Below are 20,603 nucleotides of genomic sequence, written 5' to 3'. Positions count from 1 at the left end.
ACACATGATGGCTTTGCAGACAGCAGGAGCAACCCCAAGCATCCACGATGCCCAGAAAACAGTCCGTGCAGCGATCCCTAAGATGACACCCGCAGACGACATCAAAACCTACCTGGCGATGTACGAGAAACTGACCATCAGGGAAAAGCTGGCCCATGACCAGTGGGCTGATGTCATTGCTCCTTTCCTGGCATCAGAGTCCCAGCGCGTATATTTCAACTTGCCGGACAATCAAGCAGCCGACTACCCGAAGGTAAAGGGTGAGATTTTGGCAAGACTGGAGGTAAATGTGTTGGTCTGGGCCCAGCGGGTACATCAGTGGGGGTTTAAGTCGGCTGATCCCGCGAGGCCCTAATATTATGACTTACTTCACCTTTTGCAAAAGTGGCTACAGCCTGATGTGCTGAGTCCCAGGCTATGCTGGATAGACTATTAGCTGATATATTCTGGAGGGCGCTGCCACGCCCTCTCCAGCTCTGGATCGGCCAGGTGTCTCCTGGAAATGGTGAACCTGGTGGAACACATAGACAGAATAACAACCGCACTCAAATTGGATTCTTATGTGTTCGTTTTTATTTTAGGCAACTTCACCAATTTGTGACGTTTCGGTCATACGACCTTTATCAAACACTGTGATAATGAGAGAATATTTCAGTAAATATACAGTATAAAGGCAACATCAAAATATATCATTGCACCTTATTTTAACATATGATATTGGCACTTTATACAATCGAAAATACTCAGATGCAAGTATCAAGAAAGTCAAAACAGTCAAAACAATCCAGAAAAAAATAATAATAATAGGGAATACAAAATCAAAAATAATACAGAAAACCGCTAATACGGCAATACGGTCATGTTCATTTACATGAGTTATCAAGAGCATCAAAAACGTAGCACTCCGTATATAGTAAATCGACATTAAGGATAATTGTTCTATTTATAAACAGATATATATTATAAATGTATTAGTATGCACAAATGAGTAAATGAATAGGTCTGCGATCCTTTGACATAGGTAGCTTGAACTACAATTTAGAAACGACCTCTGTCCCAGACTGAGATTAACAGAGTGAAAATAAACATTGTAAATACAAACAGATGCAATTGAGGCTAATTCTTATAGAACCAGGTGCCCCCATTTAGACAAAACAACACTTACCAAGTTGCCATAGGAAGGAGGAGAGACCATAGGAGAAGTGGAGCTGATGGTGTATCCACACCCATATAAAAGCTATGGCTAGGTGGTGCATGTGTTCTAATATAGCCGGCCCGGGAGGAAATGACCGAAACCGGAAGTGCCCATGCGTTCCAAGCTGGAACGCATATCGCCTCATCTACTCAGGTGAATATAGTCTCTATGTATGTCCGGGGGAGGTACTATGTAATAGCGCTTGTGTTATAAAGGGAAAGAATGTAACTATGTGGGGTATGACTATAAATATTATATTATCCTCAGGAGATCGCGAACCGGAAGTACGTTCCGGCCCCGACCGGAAGTAACCAATGCGTTCCAGCTTGGAACGCATCGGATGCGATCATAGTTTTAAACATAGGCCAGTATCTGTAATCCTTAAGATGAGCATGAGTTGGAATGAATAATGTGGAATGTATAAGTTTGGGATATAGGGTCTACACCTATAACAGAATAAATATGAGAAAAATCTTTATTTATAGTTGAAAGTGAAGATAATAAGCTAGTGAAGGAAGAAAAAATGGAAAATTAGAAAAATTAAAATAGAGGAAGAAGGGAGGTATAAAACAAAGAAAAAGGAAAGAAAAAAAGGAAAAAGAGAGAAAAAAAGGAAGAAAAAGAAAAAAACTGAGAGAGAAGAGAAATGACGATCAGAGAAAAAAAGGGGGGATCAGAAAGAAAAAAAAGAACCAACACCTAGAAAAGGATATAGGTAAAGATGGCAAACATTTGTGGGGGTCCGGTTCTTAGTGCATCTGGAAAAAACAAAAAGGTAGATAGTTAGTCATCATATCCACTATATAACACATATACCAATGACATTACATTTGTTTAAATAAACGAGGACAATTCATAATCTCTGTTGAGCCCCTTGGGTTCTAAACTCTGTAGCCTGTGTATCCAATATGCCTCACGTTTTTTAAGCATTTGCTGTCTATTACCTCCTCTTCTAGGTAATTCAATTTTTTCTATTATCTGAAATTTCAATTGGGATACACTGTGTTTCATTTTATGAAAATGGTGAGGGACCGGGAGCAATAAGTTCTCGCATCTGATAGTGGACTTATGTTGGCAGATACGATCCCTCACATTTTGGGTGGTTTCCCCTACATATATCAGGCCACATGGGCATTTCAGAAGATAAATTACATAATTGGATTGACAAGTGTGAAACCCCTTTATTTGGATGGACTCACCAGTCTGTGGATGATAAATTTTGTCCCCTTTCATTACGTTAGAGCATTGCGCACAGTGTAGACAGGGAAACGAAACGTACCCTGTCTTGCTTTACCAAGTAGGCGCTGATGTAAAGTGGTACTGCTCGGGCCAATATCCGCTCTGACAAGCCAATCACGTAAATTTTTAGGTCTCCTACTACATGGTAGACATCGTGTTTGGAATTCCTCTATGTTGGGGAAGGAACGAGTGAGTATGTTCCAATGTTTATTGAGAATATTTATAATCTTGTAGGAATGTGGATGATAAGTATGTACAAAAGGGATTCTTTTTTATTTTCTCTTCTTGGTTGTGGACTGGAATCTGGTTTTGGTAAGATTATTTCCTGAGGGTATCCTCTCTGCTGGAATTTGGAAGTGATTTCTAATAATCTTTTCTGTTTATTCTCCTCTGATGTTACTATTCTTTTAATGCGCTCAAACTGTGATCTGGGTAATGATTTTTTTGTGGAAGGTGCATGACAGCTCCTATAATGAAGTAAATTGTTTCTGTCCGTAGGTTTACGGTACAGATCTGTATGTAGGGAGCCATCCTGTTGTTTGAGAACCAAGGTGTCAAGAAAACTAATACTTTGCTGATCATAGTGTATTGTGAATTGTAACTCTGGGTAGATAGAATTAAGATATAAATGAAAATTTGCAAGTGACTCCTCCGTGCCTTCCCATAGACAAAAAATGTCATCTATGTATCTTTTCCAGATTTTAGCATGTTGTTTAAATAGATCCTGTGGGTATACGTGTTCTATCTCGAATCTTGTCATATATGCATTAGCATAAGGTGGCGCTGCATGTGACCCCATTGCGGTTCCTTGTTTCTGTATATAAAAGGAATCCTCAAACATAAAAAAGTTTTTTTGCAAAACTATGGTAAGGAGATCCAAATACAAATGGACAAGTTGAGGTGGTGTGTCGGCTTCCTCTAAAAGGAGTTTAGTAGCCCTGATACCTTTGGTGTGGTGAATGGACGTGTAGAGGCTATTGACATCCCATGTAACGAGCCCGAACCTGGTGGAACGCTATGAGGCCACTAAGAATCTTAAGGGGCATTCTTTTGGGAGGAAGCAGGTAAACCCCAGAACTCCCCACCCCAGGCCCAACGGTATGAGCCGGTGAAACCCACCTGGGAGGTTCCCACTATAGGCCGGACCCAGGTAATCTGCTGGCGGTGTCAGGAACCTGGCCATATAAGGGCTGAGTGTCCCCACTAATTGTGGTTACTGTCAGTCACTGTATGCTATGAAACTGTGTGCCACAGGTACCCTGGAGGCTCTAGACCACTTGTGCCAGGTGGAAGTGGGAGATACTCAAGCTGAGGCATTGCTGGACTCAGGGAGCTTGGTGACCCTAGTTAGGGCTACCCTAGTGCGGTCCACGGAGTATACTGACCGGAAAGTTGGGGTAATGTGCATTGACGGAGACTTAAGAGACTACCCCACAGCACTAGTGACTCTAACCACGGTAGCCGGCAGGTGGACCCACGAAGTGGCAGTCGCCGCAAACTTGCACTACGAACTCATAATAGGGAGAGACTTTCCGGGTTTCCAAGCCCTATGGCCGGTTGTGAGAGTGACTGGTACCCCTGAGTCAGGGGTGAGCTCAGGAGATTGGCCTTGTTCAGGAGGACGGCCAGAACCCTGGTAACCTAAGGCCAAAGGGCCAGCAGTAGGGGTGACTGCCACCTCGGTGGAAGAGGGGGAGACAACCCTGCGTAGGGTAATGGTGGGAGATGTGGGGGAATTGCTACCGGGACCTGAGTTGGCAGACCTCAGTGTCTTCGGGGAGAATTTCGGTACAGCCCAAAGCCGAGACCCAACCCTTTCCCGGGCTTGGGAGAATGTGGTAATAGTTGATGGGGTACCCCAACAACCCGGGGCCGAGTCGATGTTTTACCCGTTTTGTGGTTAACCAGAATATGCTATATCGGGTAAACCAGCTGTGGGGTGAACCCATTGAACAGTTGATGGTGCCCCGGGCTTATCGAAAACTTGTGTTAGAGTTAGCCCACCAACATGTTCTCGGGGGTCATCTGGGACTGCAGAAGACACAGAAGAGGATACTACAACAGTTTTACTGGCCCAGTGTGTTTAGAGAGGTGGATGACTTTTGTAAGTCTTGCCCAACCTGCCAAACAACTAGCCCCCAGCACCTGTTTTGCAGTCCCTTAGTGCCTCTCCCAATTATTGAGACTCCATTTGAAAGAATCGCTATGGATCTCGTAGGCCCAGTACCGAAGTCCGCTAGAGGGCACCAACATATCTTGGTAGTCCTAGACTACGCCACTCGGTACCGAGAGGAGGTGCCACTGCGACATACATCGGCCAAACTCATAGCAAAGGAGTTAATTGAGATGTTCTCCAGAGTGGGGCTACCTAAAGAGGTTCTGATTGACCAGGGGACCCCTCTTATGTCCAAGATCATGCGGGAACTCTGTAAGTTGCTGAACATCAAGCAGATATAGACGTCCGTCTATCACCCGCAAACTGACAGCCTAGTAGAAAGGTTTAATAAAGCATTAAAAACCATGTTAAAATGAGTAGCGTCTAAGAATGGGAAGGACTGGGACCTCCTTCTGCCCTATCTTATGTTTGCAGTGCGAGAAGTGCCCCAGGCCACTACTGGGTTCTCACCCTTCGAACTTCTATATGGCAGACATCCACGTGGTCTGTTGGATATAGCCAAAGAGGAGTGGGAGCAACAACCCACACCATATAAAAGCATTATTGAATATTTTACCCAGATGCAGGAACGTATGGAAACTGTGTTGCTACTGGTAAAGGAACATATGGAGGCAGCTCAAAGTCGGGTGTACAATAGGCAGGCTCGGTTCCGGATATTTAACCCTGGAGATTAGGTTTTGGTTCTAGTACCGACAGTGGACAGTAAGTTACTGGCTAGGTCACAGGGACCCTACGAGGTACTCGAAAAGTTTGGAGAAGTAAACTACAAGGTACACCTGCCAGGGCAACGGAAGCCGGAGCAGGTGTACCATGTGAATTTGCTCAAACCTTAGAAAGATAGGGAGACAAGTACTGACGATAGCCCGCGGCCGAGTTTTCTAGGAGGAGAGGTTCCGGACCCTCAATCTGATGTAAGGGAAGCGGTTGCCACAGTAAAGATTGCTGACAGCCTCTCCTCTAAACAGACCCAGGAGGCCAGGGAGTTAATCAGCAGGAACACGGACGTGTTCTCAGACCTCCATGGACATACTTCCATAATTCTGCTTGACATTGTCACTGAGCCTCAGGCCAAAATCCAGTTGAAACCATACCGGGTACCTGAAGCTCGGCGACAAGCCATCTCGGAGGAAGTGCAGCTAATGCTGCAACTAGACATTATTGAGGAGTCCAAAAGGGAGTGGGCCAGTCCGATAGTCTTAATACCAAAGCCGGACAGGTCATTACGATTCTGTAACGATTTCTGGGAACTAAACGAAATCTCCAAGTTCAATGCGTATCCCATGCCCCAGGTAGATGAGCTGATTGAAAGGTTAGGACAAGCCCGGTATTTTTCTGTTTTGGACCTCACCAAAGGGTACTGGCAGGTACCCCTAACAGAGGCTGCCAAAGAGAAAACAGACTTCATCACACCGGAGGGGCTTTACCAGTATAAGGTGTTACCCTTTGGTCTGCATGGCACCCCCGCCACTTTCCAAAGGCTAATGGACAAGTGCTGCGACGAGGCCAAAGAAAGAAATGCCCGAGTCACCAGGTGGTTCCTGTACCTACAAAACTTTAAATTCTCTGTAGAACACAGGGCAGGCCGGTTGCAGGGAAACGCGGATACCCTGTCTCGAGTATACTGTATGGCATGTGTTCACCCCCTCTGGGTTGAACAAAGGGAGGAGGTATGTAAGAAGGTACAAGGAATAATCATGGATGATAGGTACGTGTCACTGAGGGTTCTGGCCTTCGTGTAGTAAGAGACGGTTTATATGTGTCAGCAGCAGTTGCTGTTTGACACATTGATACTTAGTATGGCTATAATAACTGATTCGGACGGCTCTTACTGGGAGTAGTCAAAGTGCTGGGTGGGTGACTACTCCCCATGTTTCAGGCCGGGTTTTGCGTTTTTGTTTTGCTTTCACGTGTGAATAAACACTGATGTTTTGAACCAAGCACTTGTACTTTGCCTCTGTGCTGCACCCGGTAATCCTAACTACCATCCCCACAATAGGGAAAGGTTTTTTGATGGATAGAAAACTGGGAAGTTTAGGAAACTAGTTGTCTAAATGGGATGTTCCAGTGAGTGAGTTTGTTAGATTAGTACAGATTTTGGGTTTTGTGAAAAGGATTTTTGAAAGAGGGAAAGGTTGGGAAACTTGGCGGGAGAAGTTATAAGCAAGTGTTGGTGGTAGAAACGTCATTAAAGATTTATTATAGAGCTTATATGACTCCAAGTAGAATAGCCAGGATTTATAATACGAATAATGATAAATGTTATAGAGGGTGTGGTGAGAAAGGAGATTTAACACATATGTGGTGGAATTGTTATATAGTTGGTAGGTTCTAGAAGGAAGTTTCAGAGATGTTGTATAAGGCAGTAGGAATACGAGTTACCTTGTCTTCTCAAGTGTGTCTATTGGTAATGGACTTTGAAAGGGTTCCCAAGCAAACAAATAATTTAATTCAGCATATACTGGCAGCTAATAAAACATACCTGGCTAGAAATTCGAAGAGTTCTGTTCTTAATTTAGAGGATTTGATAATTAGGATAAATTTAATTAAGTGTAAGGAAAGATTAGCTGCAGTTAGATATGATATATTGGCAAAATTTGAAGAAATATGGGGAATGTGGGACATATTTCTGATTAATAGACAGGATTCGTTTCCTACTTAATTGACGAGATTATTAAAATATTTAATTATTTAAGGAGAGGTGATACCATTTGGCTAGTCGTATGTAGTTATGATGCTGTTAGAGGATTTTCTGTTTTGTGTTTATTTTTTATTCATGTTTGTCTTTTTGAAAACTAATAAATTATATGGAACAAAAAATAAATTGGTTGGGCAGCACACTGGCTCAGTGGTTGCCAGTGGTCGCACTGGTGCCTTGAAGCGCAGAGGTCCAAGGTTTAACTCTGACCAAGGGCAATATCTGCATGGAGTTTGTATGTTCTCCCTCTGTTTGCCTGGGTTGCCTCTGGATACTCAGTTTTTTTCCGAAAGACATAATGATAGGGAGTTTACATTGTGAGCCTCACAGAGAGTGATGATAATCTCTGTACAGCTCTGTGGAATATGTCAGCGCTATATAATTAAATAACATAAATAAATCTTCCTCCAGTTGTATTTTTCCTAAGACTGTCATTTGAAATGCTGTTTTTTAGTAAAATGAACTCCTATGGCCTGTATGTCAGCCATATCTTCCAGACCAACAGCGGCTCCCCTGAACATACGTTGTACAATAGACAATATGACATAGATGAGATATGATGCAATGACATATGAACTGACTGTATCATAAATGACTATGATGCAATCAGTTTGGGTTAGGGAAGCCATGCTCAGTCCAAAAGATGAGGCCAACACACAGGATGTGTTTCCCAGCCGAGCACAGTCATATGAATCAGCCTTTAAAGGGAATCTGTTACCAAGAAATTCACTGTTAACCCAGACACAAAAAATATTATGGTGGCATACTGTGTGGGGGCAAATTACTATATGGGGCAATGTGGGGGAAACTACTGTGTGGGGGAAATTACTATATGGGGGCAGTGTGGGGGAAGCTACTGTGTGGGGACTGTGTGGTGGAAACTACTGTGTGGGGGAAATTACTGTATGGGGAAGTGTGGGGGAAACTACTGTGTGGGGGCAGTGTGTGGGAAATTACTGTATAGGGGCAGTGTGTGGGAAATTACTGTATAGGGGAAATTACTATATGGGACAGTGTGGGGGAAATTACTGTGTGGGGGCAGTGTGGAGGAAATTACTGTGTGGGGGCAGTGTGGGGGAAATTACTATATGGGACAGTGTAGGGGAAACTACTGTGTGGGGGCAGTGTGGGGGAAATTACTGTGTGGGGGCAGTGTGGGGGAAAATACGGTGTGGGGGAAAATACAGTGTGGGGGAAAATACAGTGTGGGGGAAAATACAGTGTGGGGGAAAATACAGTGTGGGGGCAGTGTGGGGGAAATTACTGTGTGGGGGGAAATTACTGTATCGGGGCAGTGTGGCGGAAATTACTGTGTGTGGGAAATTACTGTGGGGGGGTAGTGTGGGGGACACTACTGTATGGGGCAGTGTGGAGGAAACTACTGTATGGGGGAAGTGTGGGGCAAACTACTGTGTGGGGGCAGTGTGGGAGAAACTTCTGTGTGGGGGAAACTACTGTGTGGGGGAAGTAACTGTGGCGGGCAGTGTGGGGGAACTACTGTGTGGGGGAAACTACTGTGTGGAGGCAGTGTGTGGGTAATTACTGAGGGGGGAAAGTGTGGGCAAAATTACTGTGTGGGGGAAATTACTGCATGGGGCAAATTACTATGGGGGGATTACTGTGGTAAAACCAACCTCGCCACTGGGTTTTGGAGGGGCCTGGCTTCTAGCCTCTTGCCCCAGGATTATGGGCCCTCTCATCAGCCAGGCCTCATTTGTTCACAAAGGACTTGGACTAACTTGAACCCCTGGTCTAATTCGTGCCATTTTGGGATGTTAAATGTCTATGTGTATTAAAAGGGTGGTATATTGTATACGTTGAGTAGGGAGGTCTGTTCCATTGTCTCTCTGTGTGTATTGGCGATGTCCTTTGTCCTGAAAGATAATTGAATTACTTCTCGGTTGTCTCCAGGACAGAGGATATTGTGTATTTGCCTGCCTGTGATGATTGCATCAACCCAGTGTGAGATAATTCTATCACAGGCAGAGGGGAGGATTTTGTGTGGGAGTGTCTGAGTGTATTGTACGTGGTTATTGGCTGTTTTTACAAAACCCTGTGGGTGGTAACCTTGTTGGAAGATGTGTATAAAATGCTTGTGTGTTAAAATAAAGAGGCTGCTTGTATACCTTCATGAAGTTTTGGCTCATGTTTGGGGAATGGGATAACTACACTCTTGGGGATTGCTATATCACAATACTCCCCTGAGTATAAGCTCTTGTAAGAGCTTGTTCATGGTTCCTGCTCTCTGGATGTAGAAGAGGTTCACCCACTGGAAGCTGAAGCCCGGTCTTGGGTCCAGCGTGGGTGGAGGACGGTGAGACCCCAACCAAGCTGCGGCGGTACGTGGGGTCTGTAGTGCGTACGGTGTCAAGTGGAGTGCTTGGAGTCCTCGGAAAGCACTAGGAGCATCTATCGACGGAGGTACCCGGTCGAGGTGCCTAGGAGATCCGTTACATTGGTGGCAAGCAGTGGGATGGCGTCCTAGTGAGAGGAGAAGCAGCTCGGAGACACCGTTCGTGGATTTTACAATTGAGGGCAACGCTAGTATCTGTACAGCGCCCCTGTCTACAGCAATATGGATGCCGTTGGTTCCTGCACAGCGGATCACCCGGATTACAGGGATGCCGAGTGGAAAGGCGTATGGCACCAGGCCCTGGAGGACGTGCAGCATCGGAGGGGTGAGAGTCTTCCCAGTGAGGAGCAGAGATTATGAATGCGATTGGCGCTGCGACTGCCTCTACTGGGAGAGCAACCATTGATGGAGTGGGTGTCAGACCTTGAGACACTGGTATGGCAGGAAACCTGGCTGGATGACGCTTACCAAGCACTATGGCGGGACACAGTACAACAGTCTTCATGGATGGAGGAGTACGCCAAGCCCGAAGGTGAGGAATATAATTGCCCTGGTTTATTGTGAGAGTCTTTTGAAGACATTGACTTTGGGAGCACAGAAGAGTCTAGATTTTGGGACATTACTGACTACAGGGGGACTTGCACAATTGGCCTACAACTAGTGGGGTGAGGGCAGATCTGACCTTTCTGGTCCAAAGGGAGTGGGAGCTGGAGCAAGATTATCAACAGTTGTTTAGCTCCATTCAAGCCCAGTGCAAGATACAAGACAGTTGGATACCAGGCCCAGACCTGCAGCCCTACCCCTGGCAAGTCACAGCTGAGGTATCCCCTACTTCCTCACCAACTGTGGAGGTAGGGGACTCCATATACTGGTACTGGGAGGAACCCCAGTTGGCAGGTGGAGAAGGAACCGTAGTCACTCCACTGGCCCAACAGGGTGGCTGAGCAGGAGGCCCAGATCTCCAAATGCCACTGGGAGTACAGGGAGAGGAGATTGTCGGTCCCTCATCTCTGCAACAACCAGAATCACTGGTAGTGGAGACAGTTGGTCTCACTACCCAGCGGCAGATGGGGTATCAAGAGGGGGGGGGGTAAGTGATAGCCCCCCTCCACAGCTCTCTCCCAGCCCAATACTGAGGGTAGTGGGTAAGGCTTTAAACCCCACTGACCCCTCTCCAGCAGAAGAGCTGGTATCAGAGCAGAGCGCCGCTGGCCTCTACCCTAACCGTTCATTTACTACCCAGCAGGAGTTGGCACCATGCACCCCAGCTGAAGCGCTGCATCAGGGTAGAGCGCCGCTGGCCTCTGCCCTCCCCTATCCTCTTCTCCAGAGCCGGACTTCCCACAGGCTACCCCAGCAGAAGAGCTGGCATCTGGGCAGAGCGCAGTTGGCCTCTGCCCTCCTCTATCCTCTTCTCCAGAGCCGGACTTCCCACAGGCTACCCCAGCAGAAGAGCTGGCATCTGGGCAGAGCGCAGTTGGCCTCTGCCCTCCCCTATCCTCTTCTTCAGAGCCGGACTTCCCACAGGCTACCACAGCAGAAGAGCTGGCATCTGGGCAGAGCGCAGTCGGCCTCTGCCCACCAAGTACCTACAGCTCCAAGCTAGAGAACCACAAGGAAGCAAGGAGTTGCAGATGCCCACTCAAGAGCTTGGGACATACAGAACAGAGCCAGGCCCCAAAATGCAACAGGTCCAGTATTGTGTTGTGGTTGGACTGCCAGACTAACTCAGGTACTGACCGTGAGGTCAGGTATCTGGTTAGTCTTCCCTGGGAGGGGGAGATGTGTGGCGAAACCAACCCCCCCCCACTGGGTTTTGGAGGTGCCTGGCTGCTAGCCTCTTGCCCCAGGATTATGGGCCCTCTCATCAGCCAGGCCTCATTTGTTCACAAAGGACTTGGACTAACTTGAACATGTCTATGTGTATTGAAGAGGGTTGGACATTGTATACGTTGAGTAGGGAGGTCTGTTCCATTGTCTCTCTGTGTGTATTGGCGATGTCCTTTGTCCTGAGAGATAATTGAATTACTTCTCGGTTGTCTCCAGGACAGAGGATATTGTGTATTCACCTGCCTGTGATGATTGCATCAACCCAGTGTGAGGTAATTCTATCACGGGCAGAGGGGAGGATTTTGTGTGGGAGTGTATTGTACGTGGTTATTGGCTGTTTTTACAAAACCCTGTGGGTGGTAACCTTGTTGGAAGATGTGTAAATAAAGGTTGTGTGTTAAAATAAAGAGGCTGCTTTTATACCTTCATGAAGTTTTGGCTCATGTTTGGGGAATGGGATAACTACACTCTTGGGGATTGCTATATCACAATACTCCCCTGAGTATAAGCTCTTGTAAGAGCTTGTTTATGGTTCCTGCTCTCTGGATGTAGTAGAGGTTCACCCACTGGAAGCTGAAGCCCGGTCTTGGGTCCAGCGTGGGTGGAGGACGGTGAGACCCCAACCAAGCTGCGGCAGTTCGTGGGGTCTGCAGTGCGTACAGTGTCAAGTGGAGTGCTTGGAGTCCTCGGAAAGCACTAGGAGCATCTATCAACGGAGGTACCCGTTCGGGGTGCCTAGGAGATCCATTACATTACTATGGGCAAAATTACTATATTGGGCAGCGTGGGGGGCGTTGCTATTGGGGAGGCACTGTAGGGGCAAATCTATTATTTCTGGGGACACTATACAGGGATTATTACCTGGAGCACAATATAGGGTGTAATTATTACTGGGGGCACTCTAGGGGACCTTATAACAGCTGTAGACACTATAGGGACATTGGGGGTAAGCTATCAAACTGGTGTAACGTAGAACTGGCTTAGTTGCCCATAGCAACCAATCAGATTCCACCTTTCATATTGGACAGCTCTTTTGGAAATCCAGTTCTACTTTACACCACTTTGATAAATGACCCCAATTATATCTACTGGGTCACTATTTTTTTCAGCAGTATACAGACGTGGACAAAATTGTTGGTACCCTTTGGTCAATGAAAGAAAAAGTCACAATGGTCACAGAAATAACTTTAATCTGACAAAAGTAATAATAAATTAAAATTCTATAAATGTTAACCAATGAAAGTCAGACATTGTTTTTCAACCATGCTTCAACAGAATTATGTAAAAAAATAAACTCATGAAACAGGCATGGACAAAAATGATGGTACCCCTAACTTAATATTTTGTTGCGCAACCTTTTGAGGCAATCACTGCAATCAAACGCTTCCTGTAACTGTCAATGAGACATCTGCACCTCTCAGCAGGTATTTTGGCCCACTCCTCATGAGCAAACTGCTCCAGTTGTGTCCGGTTTGAAGGGTGCCTTTTCCAGACTGCATGTTTCAGCTCCTTCCAAAGATGCTCAATAGGATTGAGGTCAGGGCTCATAGAAGGCCACTTTAGAATAGTCCAATTTTTTCCTCTTAGCCATTCTTGGGTGTTTTTAGCGGTGTGTTTTGGGTCATTGTCCTGTTGCAAGACCCATGACCTGCGACTGAGACCAAGCTTTCTGACACTGGCTAGTACATTTCTCTCTAGAATTCCTTGATAGTCTTGAGATTTCATTGTACCCTGCACAGATTCAAGACACCCTGTGCCAGACGCAGCAAAGCAGCCCCAGAACATAACAGAGCCTCCTCCATGTTTCACAGTAGGGACAGTGTTCTTTTCTTGATATGCTTCATTTTTTCGTCTGTGAACATACAGCTGATGTGCCTTGGCAAAAACTTCGATTTTTGTCTCATCTGTCCACAGGACATTCTCCCAGAAGCTTTGTGGCTTGTCAACATGTAGTTTGGCATATTCCAGTCTTGCTTTTTTATGATTCGTTTTCAACAATGGTGTCCTCCTTGGTCGTCTCCCATGTAGTCCACTTTGGCTCAAACAACGACGGATGGTGCGATCTGACACTGATGTTCCTTGAGCATGAAGTTCACCTTGAATCTCTTTAGAAGTCTTTCTAGGCTCTTTTGTTACCATTCGGATTATCCGTCTCTTAGATTTGTCATCAATTTTCCTCCTGCGGCCACGTCCAGGGAGGTTGGCTACAGTCCCATGGATCTTAAACTTATGAATAATATGTGCAACTGTACTCACAGGAACATCTAGTTGCTTGGAGATGGTCTTATAGCCTTTACCTTTAACATGCTTGTCTATAATTTTCTTTCTGATCTCTTGAGACAGCTCTTTCCTTTGCTTCCTCTGGTCCATGTCGAGTGTGGTACACACCATATCACCAAACAACACAGTGATTACCTGGAGCCATATATATAGGCCCAATGGCTGATTACAAGGTTGTAGACACCTGTGATGCTAATTAGTGGACACACCTTGAATTAACATGTCCCTTTGGTCACATTATGTTCTGTGTTTTCTAGGGGTACCATCATTTTTGTCCATGCCTGTTTCATGAGTTTATTTTTTTACATAATTCTGTTGAAGCATGGTTGAAAAACAATGTCTGACTTTCATTGGTTAACATTTATAGAATTTTAATTTATTATTACTTTTGTCAGATTAAAGTTATTTCTGTGACCATTGTGACTTTTTCTTTCATTGACCAAAGGGTACCAACAATTTTGTCCACGTCTGTAGTACCTGGGGCATTAGGGGGCATAACGGGCACAGTATTGGTGGTGGAAGCAGGATGACACTGTGGGGACACCAGGATGGGAAGGTTGATGGAAAAACTGAGAAATCTAACGTGTCTGTATTGCAAACTCTGTAGAGATGAGATGCGGCTGAAAGAATTTGCCATGGCGGTCTAACGGAGGAGAAGAGGAAAGAGAAGGGGTCTACATGACAGGAGATGTCCCTGGATGTAAGAGGTATGTGGTCAAGTATTGGGGGGTGCCAGAGAAAGCACCTGCCCTGGGTGCCAAACACCCTAGGCACGCCACTGATGCATTGATTAATTCTGAAAAAGAATGACTTTTTTCCATATGAAAATTAGTAGTTAAGTGCACCAAGCAAAGGTGGACCCAAGCTGGCAGAGGAAGGAGGAGCAAGGGTGCACAGAGTGGATTTGGCCAAACTCAGTGCACTTAACTACTCATTTGCATATCGATTAAAAGTACTTTTTCTCCAGAATAAAGAAATGGATTGTTAAATGAAAGATTATTATATTAGGCTGAGCTATCCTTATAAACAGAAAAATCACAGAAAAAACTAAGATAAAAACATCCTGCATGATATGATAGATAAATGTGCAGATGTCCCTGGCCACATTCATGAAAAAAATTACAGAAAAAAGATAATAATGCACTTAATAATATAGATGCAAGCATCATATATGGACCAAGCCCTCACTCTGATGTAATAAAATCTGAGACTCTTAGCCAATATATTTTGATCAAAACACATCTGTGCCCGCCCACCAAGCGACAAGGTGGTCTCAGGTCAGACGGGTCCTACGCTAAACCTACCTAAGCCGTTGGGCTTATATGTTAAGGAGCGCAGACACCGCACTTATGGTGTGCTGCTCCTCGTCACCTCCATGTGCATCAAGCAACCAATGGGAGGAGGAGCAAGCACACTTATATGTACCATCTAATCAAGGCGCTCTATTGTATAGGAAGGGCAAAAGTGCAAAGGAATGCTACTCCCAAGAAAAAATAGGAGCACATTCACACTTGAAGGTGCCACTCCCTCAAGCATATACTACATAAACAGAAAAATCACAGAAAAAAAGCAAAGATAAAAACATCCTGCATGATATGATAGATTAATGTGCGGATGTGCCTGGCCACATTCATGAAAAAAATTACAGAAAAAAGATAATAATGCACTTAATAATATACAGTACAGACCAAAAGTTTGGACACACCTTCTCATTCAAAGAGTTTTCTTTATTTTCATGACTATGAAAATTGTAGATTCACACTGAAGGCATCAAAACTATGAATTAACACATGAGGAATTATATACATAACAAAAAAGTGTGAAACAACTGAAAATATGTCATATTCTAGGTTCTTCAAAGTAGCCACCTTTTGCTTTGATTCCTGCTTTGCACACTCTTGGCATTCTCTTGATGAGCTTCAAGAGGTAGTCACCTGAAATGGTTTTCCAACAGTCTTGAAGGAGTTCCCAGAGATGCTTAGCACTTGTTGGCCCTTTTGCCTTCACTCTGCGGTCCAGCTCACCCCAAACCATCTCAATTGGGTTCAGGTCCGGTGACTGTGGAAGCCAGGTCACCTGGGGAAGCACCCCATCACTCTCCTTCATGGTCAAATAGCCCTTACACAGCCTGGAGGTGTGTTTGGGGTCATTGTCCTGTTGAAAAATAAATGATGGTCCAACTAAACGCAAACCGGATGGAATAGCATGCCGCTGCAAGATGCTGTGGTAGCCATGCTGGTTCAGTATGCCTTCAATTTTGAATAAATCCCCAACAGTGTCACCAGCAAAACACCCCCACACCATCACACCTCCTCCTCCATGCTTCACGGTGGGAACCAGGCATGTAGAGTCCATCCGTTCACCTTTTCTGCGTCGCACAAAGACACGGTGGTTGGAACCAAAGATCTCAAATTTGGACTCATCAGACCAAAGCACAGATTTCCACTAGTCTAATGTCCATTCCTTGTGTTCTTTAGCCCAAACAAGTCTCTTCTGCTTGTTGCCTGTCCTTAGCAGTGGTTTCCTAGCAGATATTCTACCATGAAGGCCTGATTCACACAGTCTCCTCTTAACAGTTGTTCTAGAGCTGTGTCTGCTGCTAGAACTCTGTGTGGCATTGACCTGGTCTCTAATCTGAGCTGCTGTTAACCTGCTATTTCTGAGGCTGGTGACTCGGATGAACTTATCCTCCGCAGCAGAGGTGACTCTTGGTCTTCCTTTCCTAGGGCGGTCCGCATGTGAGCCAGTTTCTTTGTAGCGCTTGATGGTTTTTGTGACTGCACTTGGGGACACTTTCAAAGTTTTCCCAATTTTTTTGGACTGACTGACCTTCATTTCTTCAGTAATGATGGCCACTCGTTTTTCTTTACTTAGCTGCTTTTTTCTTGCCATAATACAAATTCTAACAGTCTATTCAGTAGGACTATCAGCTGTGTATCCACCTGACTTCTCCGCAACACAACTGATGGTTCCAACCCCATTTATAAGGCAAGAAATTCCACTTATTAAACCTGACAGGGCACACCTGTGAAGTGAAAACCATTTCAGGTGACTACCTCTTGAAGCTCATCAAGAGAATGCCAAGAGTGTGCAAAGCAGTAATCAAAGCAAAAGGTGGCTACTTTGAAGAACCTAGAATATGACATATTTTCAGTTGTTTCACACTTTTTTGTTATGTATATAATTCCACATGTGTTAATTCATAGTTTTGATGCCTCCAGTGTGAATCTACAATTTTCATAGTCATGAAAATAAAGAAAACTCTTTGAATGAGAAGGTGTGTCCAAACTTTTGGTCTGTACTGTAGATGCAAGCATTATATAGGGACCAAGCCCTCACTCTGATGTAATAAAATCTGAGACACTTAGCCAATATATTTTGATCAAAACACATCTATGCCCGCCTACCAAGCGCCAAGGTGGTCTCAGGTCAGGCAGGACCTACCTAAGCCGTTGGTGCACATGGAGGTGACTAGGAGCAGCACACCATATGTGCGGTGTCTGCGCTCCTGAATATAGAAGCCCAACAGCTTAGGTAGGTTTAGCGTAGGACCCGCCTGACCTGAGACCACCTTGATAAAATCAAATCATTTTGTCAATAAAGGTAAAAAGTATTAAAATTAAAATGTGGACATTTGTTTCACATTAGTTTATTTAAATTAATGTATGTCGCCAAAATTATGTCTAAAAATATAACTCCTCATACAACTGTACGAACACAAAATTAATAAAGTTATGGCTGACAAAGTGTAGGTTTGAGATGATCAAAGCAACGTGTTCAGGCCAGCATTTGAACAATGTTTCCACTTTCTTCCAGAAAAGTATAAAAAAGTCCACAGGGCTAATATACACAGACAAAAAAAACACTTACGCATTTCGTGTGCAATCAGCGCTATTATTCATATCATGGATTTTTTATTTGGCTTTCTGTTTTATACACTCACCTGGCTTAAATATTGCCAATATAGTAAGTTAAAAATAAATGTAAATTCAACAATATCCAGGGGCGTTGCTAGGTTAAAACAATCAGGGCCTGGGCCCCGAATGTACTGCCTGCCAGCTAAACATAACTGTATTGCCGTCTTCAGGACGGCAATACAATTGAATCTAATGCACTGGAAAAGCTGAAGGACCTGTGGTGACATCACAGGTCATGTAACCAGTAAAACAGGCAGTGGTTGAGAAGGATTAATGAATGGTATAATAGCAGGCACACTTCATCTGGAATGATCCAAAAACCACAATGTTCTCAAGTTATTTATTACATAGATAATAGAAATACCATAAGACACAAAAATGGTCCTAGAACAATCAAATAAGGTAAAATACCCCAGGAAAAACACAAAAATAATATTAATCGTTTCTAGAGATAGCCTTGTGGTTCGCCCGGTGGTCGTTTTACGGTGAACTTTGCACGTTCGCGGTTCGCTGAACATGTGAACATATGGCGATGTCCAAAGGCGCCATATTCTTTTGCATTGCACCGAACTTTGACCCATCACACATCCATCAGGTGGGACAGGACAGCCAATTGAGACATTTCAGCACATGGACAAACCCCCACCCTATCAAAGAACCCGATCTGGCAGCCATTTTACATTCTGTGTTTTGCCAGTGTAGGGAGAAGTTGCTTTGTGGAGCAGGGACAGGCTGTTAGGGACACTAAATGCTAGCTAATAGGGCCATAAAAGTCCTTTTAAGAACTGGTATAGGTGTGCTATCGATAGGTGTGATATACTGAGGGGTGTGATATACTAATATTATGCTTATTTGTATTGTGCAGCAGTTGCGTGCGGTTCTGCTGCGATACCGCAGCTATATAGAGGGACAAACGCTATTGGAACAACTAATTGCAATGGGTGTGATATACCTGTTGCCCCCAAAATAACTGATCGAGGTGTGTGATATACCTGTAATATACTTTCTAACATAAAAAGTATATAGTGCATTTCTATTGTGCAGCAGTTGTTGCAGTTCTGCTGCAATATCGCAGCTATATAGAGGGACAAGCGCTATTGGACAACTGTTTGCAACGGGTGTGATATACCTGTTGCCCCAAAAAAACTGATTGAGGGGTGTGATATATCTTCTTCCACAAAATACTGATTGAGTGCTACGATATACCTGTTGCCCCAAATAAACAGGGTGGTGTTATATAACTGTTGTGGCAAAAAAATAATTGAGGGGTGTGATATACTTGCTTCCACAAAATACTGATGAAGGGGTTCGATATACCTGCTTCCACCAAATACTGATTAAGGGGTTTGATATACCTGCTTCCACAAAATACTGATTGAGGGCTACGATATACCTACTTCAACAAAATATTGATTAAGGGGTTCGATATACCTGTTTCCACCAAATATTGATTGAGGCCTGCAAGATAGCTGCTTCCACACAATTGTGATTAATTAAGGGGTTTAATATACCTGCTTCCACCAAATATTGATAGAGGCCTACGATATACCTGCTTCCACAAAATACTGATTAAGGGGTTTGATATACCTGCTTCCACCAAATATTGAATGAGGGCTGCGATATACCTGCTTCCACAAAATACTGATTAAGGGGTTTGATATACCTGCTTCCACCAAATATTGATTGAGGCCTGTGATATACCTGCTTCCACAAAATACTGATTAAGGGGTTTGATATACCTGCTTCCACCAAATATTGATTGAGGCCTGTGATATACCTGCTTCCACAAAATACTGATTAAGGGGTTTGATATACCTACTTCCACAAAATACTGATTGAGGGCTGCAATATACCTGCTTCCACAAAATACTGATTAAGAGGTTTGATATACCTGTTTCTACCAAATATTGATTAAGGCCTGTGATATACCTGCTTCCATAAATACTGCTCTTCTCTAGGGACTTTGGCACAGGGTCATTTTAAAAATGACAGGCAGAGGAAGAGGCAGGCCGTTCCACAGGGGTGGTAGCGGTCGGGCAGGTGCACCAGGCCGGAGCCTAAGTGGGAAGTTGGAGAAGGCGCGTGCGATTACTTCAAAGGGCGCACCAGAGTTGGTTGAGTGGCTCACTCACCCTTCTGCTTCGGCACCCTCCTCATCCTCTGTATCTGCACCCTCCTCACTCTCTGCTGTGTGCAGCCTCCAAATACACCACCACCATAGCCCCTCCACTCAAGTCAGAGGAATTATTTTCCCATCCATTCCCAGACCTTACCGATGCGCAGCCATTCTTGACATCGGATGAGGAAAAGGAGGTAGCAATGCTCGCCACCCAGTGGTCTGACGACAGTACCCAGATCAGCCCAAGGAGGGAGGTCCCCGCTGTTGCTGCCTACTCAGAGATCTGAAATGTCAGTGGTGGTGAAGGTGACGTTGATGACGTGTCGATGTCCTCAACCATTAATCCCTCTATAATGTATTTTCTTTATTTTACAATGTCATTGCATATAAATGTTCTGTTGCCACAATATTTAATTTAACTATCTGCTTTTTACTTATTTACACCCCTTTCATTCAAATACAAGAAAAAGGACAAGAAAAAACAAGAACGGAACAGGAAAAAACACATTGCAGTTTTGTAGCTTTTTTATCCGGCTTTTTGTCTGCTGGTGCGTTTTTTGGAGCATAGATACTTCTCATTGCACATTATTAACTGTATATAGAATGTATCTTTTTCACCAATCATAATGTGTATAAATATCATGAATACAGGTATTGTGCTAAAAATAGGATAAGAAGTAGAATAAAAATGCAATAAAAAAAAAAATATGAAAAGATCTCCTGGATTACCATGGCCACTGAGGAAGGAGTAAGGGGCTCCGAAATGCGTCTGGTGAATGACATAACCAGGAGATCTTAC

Source organism: Bufo gargarizans, chromosome 1, assembly GCF_014858855.1.
Source record: "Bufo gargarizans isolate SCDJY-AF-19 chromosome 1, ASM1485885v1, whole genome shotgun sequence".
Taxonomy (NCBI): domain Eukaryota; kingdom Metazoa; phylum Chordata; class Amphibia; order Anura; family Bufonidae; genus Bufo; species Bufo gargarizans.
Note: the sequence above shows the minus strand (reverse complement) of the source record.